Source organism: Centroberyx gerrardi, chromosome 15 (assembly GCF_048128805.1).
Source record: "Centroberyx gerrardi isolate f3 chromosome 15, fCenGer3.hap1.cur.20231027, whole genome shotgun sequence".
NCBI classification, from domain to species: Eukaryota; Metazoa; Chordata; class Actinopteri; order Beryciformes; family Berycidae; genus Centroberyx; species Centroberyx gerrardi.
In genome coordinates, this window is record NC_136011.1 from 24,560,048 (window position 1) to 24,567,283 (window position 7,236).

The 7,236-nt window shown below is 41.7% G+C and overlaps 1 protein-coding gene across 1 annotated transcript in view; it reads right to left on the bottom strand.

The window, feature by feature from the left end:
• cdh5 (cadherin 5) overlaps positions 1 to 7,236 on the bottom strand; it is a 37,817-nt gene that overhangs the window by 29,712 nt on the left and 869 nt on the right. The window lies entirely within an intron of this gene.

Sequence of the window (7,236 nt, forward strand, 5' to 3'; positions counted from 1 at the left end):
AACATAGATAATAAATTGGATAGGTAATATTAAATAATATGCAAACATAGACATAATAAGTCTTCAAATCTTAATTTAAAACATAAGCACCTAATGAATCGCCATGCAAATTCGAAGAGTGCTGAAGACTGCGGTTCACAGGGGCTGGACACCAGGCTAACAATCATCTCAGACTTAAGATGCTTTTGGGAAACGAGGCAAAAGCGTTCTTCACACTCCGAGCCAATCAAATTGCTACTTTTCCTTCCATTAGTTCTCATTATCCCACTTTCTCTAATATGAATTTCTCTAGGTGTGAGTCAGAGCTGCAGTGCAGAGAGTCCAAAACCCCTAAATTGTATGATGACAAATATAGCGAATCTTGCCTCACCGCCACACACACACACACACACACACACACACACAAAAACACACATACAGTATGCCATGCTATGAATGGGTGCACAGTCATTTCTGCGATGACAAATCAGTTGGGTGTATTTTCCCTAAAAGGGCATATTTTAAAAAACACACTTCCTCCGCCCCTTTTATCAGCATCAGGAAGTGTAAACACAATGCCTTCTGGGAAATACCGCTGGGTCTGCTAATGAAGGGTCATCATTAGTGAGCGCACACACCCTTCCTGCTATTCAGCCGCTATATGCTAACACCCCCCCCCCCACCCCACCCGTCTCTCCCTCTATATGTCTCTCTCTAAATGTCTCTGAATGTCTCTCTCTCTTTCTCTCTCACTGTCACACATTGTCTGTGTCTCTCTCTCGCTGTCTCACACTTTTCCCGTCTGTCTCTCTCTGTTTCTCTCTCTCTCTCTTTCACATACTGTCTCTCTCTCTCTGTCTCTCTCGCTCTCATACTGTTTCTGTCTGTCTCTCTATCGCTGTTTTGTGCCGTTTCTCTCTCTCTCTCGCTGTCTCACACTATTTCTTTCTGTCTGTCTCACTCCCTCTCGCTGTCTCACACTTTTTCTCTCTCTCTCTCTCTCTCTCTCTCTCTCACTGTCTCACACTATCTGTCTCTCCCTCTTGGTTTCTCACACTGTCTCTCTCTCGCTGTCTCACACTATTTCTGTCTCTCTCTCGCTGTCTCACTATTTCTGTCTCTCTCTCACTGTCTCACACTATTTCTGTCTCTCTCTCACTGTCTCACTATTTCTGTCTCTCTCTCACTGTCTCACACTATTTCTGTCTCTCTCTCACTGTCTCACACTATTTCTGTCTCTCTCGCTGTCTCACACTATTTCTGTCTCTCTCTCACTGTCTCACTATTTCTGTCTCTCTCTCACTGTCTCACACTGTTTCTGTCTCTCTCTCGCTGTCTCACACTATTTCTGTCTCTCTCTCGCTGTCTCACTAGTTCTGTCTCTCTCTCGCTGTCTCACACTATTTCTGTCTGTCTCTCTCGCTGTCTCACACTGTTTCTGTCTCTCTCTCACTGTCTCACACTATTTCTGTCTCTCTCGCTGTCTCACACTATTTCTGTCTGTCTCTCTCGCTGTCTCACACTGTTTCTGTCTCTCTCTCACTGTCTCACACTATTTCTGTCTCTCTCACTGTCTCACACTGTTTCTGTCTCTCTCTCGCTGTCTCACACTATTTCTGTCTCTCTCTCGCTGTCTCACTAGTTCTGTCTCTCTCACTGTCTCACACTGTTTCTGTCTCTCTCTCACTGTCTCACACTATTTCTGTCTCTCTCACTGTCTCACACTGTTTCTGTCTCTCTCTCACTGTCTCACACTATTTCTGTCTCTCTCGCTGTCTCACACTATTTCTGTCTGTCTCTCTCGCTGTCTCACACTGTTTCTGTCTCTCTCTCACTGTCTCACACTATTTCTGTCTCTCTCACTGTCTCACACTGTTTCTGTGTCTCTCTCGCTGTCTCACACTGTTTCTGTCTCTCTCTCACTGTCTCACACTATTTCTGTCTCTCTCACTGTCTCACACTGTTTCTGTCTCTCTCTCGCTGTCTCACACTATTTCTGTCTCTCTCTCGCTGTCTCACTAGTTCTGTCTCTCTCTCGCTGTCTCACACTGTTTCTGTCTCTCTCTCGCTGTCTCACACTATTTCTGTCTCTCTCTCGCTGTCTCACTATTTCTGTCTCTCTCTCGCTGTCTCACACTATTTCTGTCTCTCTCTCGCTGTCTCACACTATTTCTGTCTCTCTCTCTTGCTGTCTCACACTATTTCTGTCTCTCTCTCGCTGTCTCACACTATTTCTGTCTCTCTCTCGCTGTCTCACACTATTTCTGTCTCTCTCTCTTGCTGTCTCACACTATTTCTGTCTCTCTCTCTTGCTGTCTCACACTATTTCTGTCTCTCTCTCTCGCTGTCTCACACTATTTCTGTCTCTCTCTAGCTGTCTCACATTTCTGTCTCTCTCTCGCTGTCTCACTATTTCTGTCTCTCTCTCGCTGTCTCACACTATTTCTGTCTCTCTCTCGCTGTCTCACACTATTTCTGTCTGTCTCTCGCTGTCTCACACTATTTCTATCTCTCTCTCGCTGTCTCACACTATTTCTGTCTCTCTCTCGCTGTCTCACTATTTCTGTCTCTCTCTCGCTGTCTCACACTGTTTCTGTCTCTCTCTAGCTGTCTCACATTTGTCTGTCTGTCTCTCTCTCGTTGTCTCACACTGCTTGTCTCTCTCTTTCTGTCTTTCTCTTCCTGTCTGTCTGCGTCTGTTTCTTTCTCTCTTTTTCCATCCCTCTCCCCTCCCTGAAAGTTTTTACTCTTGTTGCATTTCTCAGAGTGAAAAACTTATTTTTCTGTTAAAGCAATCTATTTCTGTCTCCTCTCTGTCATTCCTCTCTTTCCTTCCCTCTCCCTCTCTCCTTCACCCTCTTCCTCATCCTCTTCCTCCCTCCTTCTCTCCCTAAAAGCAAATTTATCAAGATGAACTGTAGCCAAAGATCTAGCTGAAGGTAAACCCACTGAAACTCAGTTCACCCACATTTTATTCACCAAATACAGTTTACTCACCTTTTTATTGAGCTCATATCAATCTTTATGATATAAAAAAGATAGATGGCATCCAACTGACGTCATTACAGGAAATCTGGGTATTCTCACGAACATAAAACATAAATGTATGCTTTTCTGAAAAATTATATGATTTTTGTTCATATTGGTGATTGTTCGCCTTATTATAATCACAGACTGGAGAGTTTACCCGACTTTTAATTTCCCACTGCATCACTGACTGACAAACGCTTCACGCATACAAGACTGATCACTTCAGGATTACACAAAGTTATTCACAATTTCTATCAAAAATAAGCATCCGGGACTATCTGTAATTAAAGCTGTGTGATGTATCTGTCTGCCGGCTAGGTAGTGTGTGTGTGTGTGCATGTGTGTGTGTGTGTGTGTGTTGTCGAGAGAGAGAGAGAGAGAGCGAGACAGACACAGTTGTCATTCTCGGGGATGTTTTGTGACTAGCAGACAGGTCTGACCTACTTTCAGCTCAGTCTACCAAACACTAAAGCACAGAAACTAGTCAACAAGGCTTCATAATCCTCCGTCTCCGTCAGCAGCGGAGCCACAGGACTCCTCTGCTCTGTCAAACTGGAGGGAACTTCAGCTGGAGTAGTTTCTGTGTTTTAGTGTTTAATAGACTCAAGTATAATTAGGTTTTTTAATGAATTAGATACACTGCAAAAAAAAATCAAGTAATTTAGTCTGTTATTGAGTCCTAAAATCTTCATTTTCTTGAAATAAGTGAAAAAATTTGCCAGTGGGGTTCGATAATTTCACTTGTTTCCAATGCAAATCAACTTGTTTCAAGAATTTTGTAGAATCAAGTGTCATTTAGTAGTGCAGTGATCTGCCTTATTCTGACTTGTTTCAGGACAATCATTCCTAGAAAATTTGTTAAAGAAGTGAAACTGCATTGGATTTGATTTGAAGGCTGAATATGAGACGTTGAAACATGGACGTTTTCTGCAATGTATGTGACATTCAAATGAATTTTTGTTCAACTTTGTGTGTGTGTGTGTGTGTGTGTGTGTGTACCCTTCTGTTCCAAAGAGCATTTTCAGTAGTTGTGCCAAATCCATTCTATTCTATCCTATTCTATTCTATCCAATGTTATGATTTACCTGATTTAAAGCCGAAGAAGATATGATATTTGCCTGATTTAAAGCTGCATTAGGCAATTTCGCACAGTGGCGGCCCTAAATGGCAGCGAGAGGGAACTGTGCGAATTTTGAAGACTTCATTACCCAGAATTCATGTTAACATGATGTCAGTAAACTGCTCAGACCTAAATGTCTTCTTCTTAGTGTCTGGTGGTGAAGAGGTTCAGCTGTGAGTGACTCCAGCTTTCTCTCTGCTGTTTAAGAGACAGTTTTGATTTGTCGCTTCCAGTGACCTCACCCGACACCTAAATAATCATCATTTGAGCATATAGGGTGAAAATACAGCATCTCAATTAATGAGGATGGGACAGTCTTCTCTGTTGCAGCCCCTCTTTGTCATTTAGACTGATAATATGGTGGATATTTACATAAAAATCTGGCCTAGTGCAGGTTTAAAGGGGAATGCCACCCATTTTAAGAATGCACATGTTATTTATTTCTGTGCCCCGGGACAGTTCAGTCAATATTTGGTCCAGCATCAATATCCAAAAACCAAGAGATTGAATATTTGTTTACAGTATGGCAAGGGAAGTAATTTCACAACCTCAAATTAGTGATGTTACGCTGTTGAATAGTGTGTGTGTGTGTGTGTGTGTGTGTGTGTATGTGGATTAAAACAGGTTTAATCACAGAACAGCTTCTAACAATCTGTCTGCCAGCAAGTCACACTAGTCTGCTACTGCTCTCTCTCTCTCTCTCTCTCTCTCTCTCTCTCTCTCTCTCTCTCTCTCTCTCTCTCTCTCTCACACACACACACACACACACACACACGTCACACACACTGTGTCCTCACTGACACTCTGTCATGTCACACAGTGTATTCATGATTGGTCCAGTGGTTTTTTGTTTACTCTACAACAAAAGCGACGGTAATTAGAGTGCAGTACGATGAATGTCGAAGGTTTTGATTGATGTTGACTTCAATATCTCTGACAGTTATGACCGACAGTAATTAGATACTTTCAATCCCTACAGTCGCTATACAAGTATTGGTTTTGGTCCAGTTGTCAGTCATCTTTGCTAAAGGCGATATTCCCAACTGCATTGCTTCAGATAATGGACAGATTAAAGGAGACCTACTATGGGATCCAAATTTTCCTCTGTTTCTATAAACATATATAATAAAAGATAGTTGTTAAAATTAGATTTAACCACTCAAATTCAAAAGTTATTGCTTTTTCAAAAATCCATCCTTTTTTCCAGACTAATTCCAGTCAACACATCACAGCTGGACTTGGTCCTGATTGGCTCGCTTCACTAAATAATTGTTAAAATCCGTCCAATCAGGCAGGTTTGCTGCGAATGAGCTGACACTCCTCCTGAAAGGTTTGCTTCATTTGAATTAAAGGAGCTGCTGTTGTCGGCCAATCAGAGTCCAGTATTGTGACTGTTCTTCCTGTGAGGATTTAGTCTTCAAATTCATTCAATAAATTGCCTTTTACATCATCTTATCCTGAGTATGTTTACTGAATAAATGGGACCTTTAAGAGGCAGATTCAAATGCAAACAGTGAGCAAGCGTGATATGAACCAGAAATGTATTTTGTTTAGGTTTTTCGATGTGCTATTTGATGTAATCTCTGAGGAGGATGTGCCAAAAATGCTTCAAACAATACATATCATGTCCTGTCATAATCCATCTGATTTGAATGAGCTGCGATCTGGAATAACAGAGAAAATTCAATACTTTTTTGGCCTTATCAAGATTTTATTCTCCCTAACGATGTTCATTCCTGGGGGATGGGATGAAAAAGGATGAGAAATACTGCCTCTGTCAAGATAGATAGATAGATAGATAGATAGATAGATAGATAGATAGATAGATAGATAGATAGATAGATAGAATACAGGTCAGTCACTGAAATAAAACCCTAACTGGGTCTTTCAGTAGTAATCAGTGACTTCAGCTGGGCAGACATCATCACAGCTGGACAGCTTGTCAACCAGCCTGACATATATCTGAATGAATGAATGGCTGTAATCATGAAACTAGTGTGTGTGTGTGCCTCCGTCTGTGTGAGTGTGAGTGTGTGTGTGTGTGTGTGTGTGTGGGTGAAGTCTCCCAGATGGCGTCTAAAGGATTTTCCCTGATAGTTCTCCCTCTCCAGGAATTAGACCAGCGGGTTTAGTTACAGCAGCCGCTGTCGTCGCAAAACAACCAAATCAAATCAACTCAAAACTCTGTCGCTATAAGAGCCGTGCTGGATCCAGACCTGGAGAGAAAATCCACCCCAAGTCACAACTCTCACGTATTACGTCCGTGTTAACGTGGACAGTCCGGTCCAGGAGTTACAAGTTTCTGATGAACGAAGAGTTTCATCCCAAAATGAGAAGGACACCAGGTGAAAACAGTGGCATCTACTCTTAGAAAATCAAAAGAAATTACGGTACTTTGTAAAAACACAGCAGATAAATCAAGTTTTTAGCAGATGAAATGAGACCACTCAACTTAAGTGGATCCTCTACTGTATATTTAAGACATACTGAATTATAACTTCAGATAATAAGCTATTTTTCCCCCCAAAAAATGAATATATTATAGCATTTTGGACTAGACCTCTTCAACTATAGATTGAACAGTTGAAGATCTTCTGGTGGATTTTCTTTGCTTTTAATTTTTGCCTTCTCTGTTGACAAAATCATCCTGTATAGTCCTGTATAGATATATATCGTCTTAAATGGTCACAGCAGTCTGTCTTCAGGGAGTGTGTGTGTGTGTGTGTGTGTGTGTGTGTGGGGGGGGGGGGGGCAGTGCTCAGTTACAGCATTCAAATCTCAACAGAGCTGTCCAACATCATTGGAGTAACATATGTGAATGGTGAGAGGGCTGGCGGTCTCTCCTTGAAGGGATAATAACCGTCATTTTCATTTTCCAGCAGATTTCTAAGTTATTTCTGCGCCTTGTCCCGTTCACTTAGACCAGTGTTCACCAATTACATCTCACACTGCGATGACTGCGATGGGAAAGTAGGATTTTCCAGGGATCCGAGTTACATTTTCTGACGACGACACCGCTATAATATAAAGTCCACAAAGCCAGACTGCCTTTTACTGTGAATGAGAAATCTCCACATTTGCATCTCTATCTTAAATAAATTCCTATT